Here is a 3,010-nt window from a genome sequence, read left to right as displayed (position 1 = left end):
AAAAAACTTTCAGCTTGATTTACTTCCTTGTCTCCCACTTTTATCTTCACGTTCGCTTTCTTGTTACTCTTTGTTATTGTCATTGTATTGGTCTCATCTACATTTATTCTCAATCCTTTACTTTCATCTTCTTCCTTCAGTTTGCTAATACTTGTAATTAGTGAGTTTGCTATCAGTACTGTATCGTCTGCATATCTGATGTTGTTCATGTTCCTTCCACTGAGTAAAATACCTTCTAATCCATGACTACTTGGCTGTACAATGAAAAGAAATCTGGTGATAACACACATCCTTGTCTTACTCCTCTCTTAATTTCAATCCAATCTTTTCCTCATCTACTCTCACTGCTGCTTTCTGATTCCGATACAAGTTAATTATCAGTCTGGTGTCTTTCTCATCAATTCGTATGTCTTTCAAGATCTTAACCATTTCTTCATGTTTCACTATGTCAAATGGTTTCTCAAATTCCACAAAACACATAAATATGTTCGTCATTCTTAAATCAAATATTGCATTGGTGGCACCATTCCCTTTCCTAAACCCATACTGTTCCTCCGAGACTCTTTCGTTGGTCTTTTCTCTCAAGCTTTCCATTATAACTCTCAACAATGCTTTACCAAGTTGACTCATAATGTTAATGGTTCTATGTTTAGAGCTTTCTAAGGTACCTATTTTCAATGGAATTGCAATAAAGACAGATTCTTTCATTGCTTCTGGAATATATCCACTGTCATAAATTCTATTCGCTAAATCGGTTATCTTCCTTTTCCAAATTCTCCTGTAGCTTTTGTCATCTCTATCATAATTCCATCTTCTTTTGCCGTCTTTCCTTTATTCATAACTTTTATTGCTGCACTTACTTCATCCAACATAATTGTAGGTCCTAACAAAACATCTATTATCATTATATAACATTTTTACATGTTCTTCCCATCTATTCTTCATTTCCTCTATTTCAACCAAGATGTTACCAACCTTATCTTTAATAATACTGTTCCTGGAAATCCCCTTCTTGCCTCCTAATTCCTTGATCTTATCATATATTCTTGGTGAATTAGCGTTGTCTACATCTTCAATTTCAACACATTTTTGCACAATCCATTCTTTTCTTTCTTTACACTTTCTCTTGATTTCATAATCTAACTCTTTGTATCTTTCTGTGTTTAATTTCCATTTTCTTCGCTCATCAATCAAAGTAAGTCATTCTTGTGTCATCCATGAATGTCTTATGTTTCTTGCTTTCTCAGATAATACTTTGTCCGCTGATTCTACTAGTGCTGACTGTAAATTCTTCCATTCATTCTCCACCTCTACACTTTCTGATACATCCTCATTTAGAACTTGATACCTATTATTCACTTCAATTAGATTTTTATTTCTCATTTGTACCTCACTAAGACCTTTACATTCCTTCCTTATTCTACATTTCCTTTTCTTTGCATTCTTTAACTTAACTTTCATCACTGCTACTACTGGAACATGATCACAATCTAAACCACAGTCTACAATACACCAGGATATGTGTTCACTTGTGTCACTGATCTTTCGACAGTTGATTGTGATGTAATCGATTTGATTTTTTGTATCTTTCTCCAGGACTTTTCCATGTCCGCAGTCTTCTTGGCGGATGTTGAAACCATGTATTTAAAATAATATGATTATGAGATTCGCATCAATCTATCCACCTTGCTCCTCTGTCATTATTTTTTCCTCAGCCAAATGGACCCCATCACATTATGTCTTTCATCTCCATCTTTATCATTCATATCTCCCACAATTACTGTTACTTCATGATTCTTACACAGTTTTTTCTTATTTCTACCTTTTTTTCTTGTTCTATCATATTATATTTTTTTCAACCTCTTCATCAACATAATCTGTTGTTGGTGCATAAACTTGGTTAACAATGAGATTCACTGGTTTTGCTTTGATTTTCATAATCAATACTGTATCCGAAATGGACACATAACCAGCCAAACGTTTTGCACCTATAGGTGATAATAAAATTCCTACTCCTTTTTCATGTTTCTCTCCTCCTGAATATGTAAACTATATAATAGATATATATGATATATATATATATATATATATATATATATATATATATATATATATATATATATATTATATATATATATATATAATTATATATATATCTATGTATATATATATATATATATATATATAATATATATATATATATATATATATATATATATATGTATATATATATATATATATATGTGCGTGTGTGGGTGTGTGTATATGAATATATAAGTAATAGTAATAACAATAATAAAAACATTATTATAATGACAATAATAATAATGATAATAAAGTAATAAGAATAATAATGATCATGATGATAATGAGTGATAATAATGGTAATCATAATGGTAATGAAAATGATAATGATGATAATGATGAGGGAAATTTAAGGGAAAAAAATATAATGATAATATTAATGATAGCTGTAGTGGATGAATCAAACTCCGTAGAGTTTGAGACGTTGGTTTGGTGGCGTATTACCCAACTACAGGTAATGTCCATGTGGGTTTTGGCGTATTTTGAGGATGACTCTCGGGTGATTTGAAAGTGATCCCGTAGTCACAATAAAAAGAATAAAATAACATCACCGGCTGACTAAAAAGGCAACAAAAAAAGAGCATCCATAATATACATTTATTACGCGCAAATCTTTCGAACATAACCAATTCACAAGATAACGCACCATACACTTACTTGAAACAACAGAGGCAACCCGCCACAGCACGAGAAGCACCAGTCAGCCAGCTAAAAATCCAATGGTCTGTCACCAAGATAAAAAAAAAGCCTCTCCCTCCCTGACCGACCTGGCTTGACCTTTTATACTGGGGCTTCCCGCGCTTGGTGACGTTTTTACCCATAATGCAGTTCAATTGATTTATTAATTAGTGTATGGTGGGGTTAAAACAAGTTTAGATATACATAAAATGAAAAGAATAATAAAACTATACAAAAATGGGCACAT

This window comes from Penaeus monodon, chromosome 40 (genome assembly GCF_015228065.2).
Source record: "Penaeus monodon isolate SGIC_2016 chromosome 40, NSTDA_Pmon_1, whole genome shotgun sequence".
Taxonomy (NCBI): Eukaryota; Metazoa; Arthropoda; class Malacostraca; order Decapoda; family Penaeidae; genus Penaeus; species Penaeus monodon.
This window is presented reverse-complemented; position numbering follows the sequence as displayed.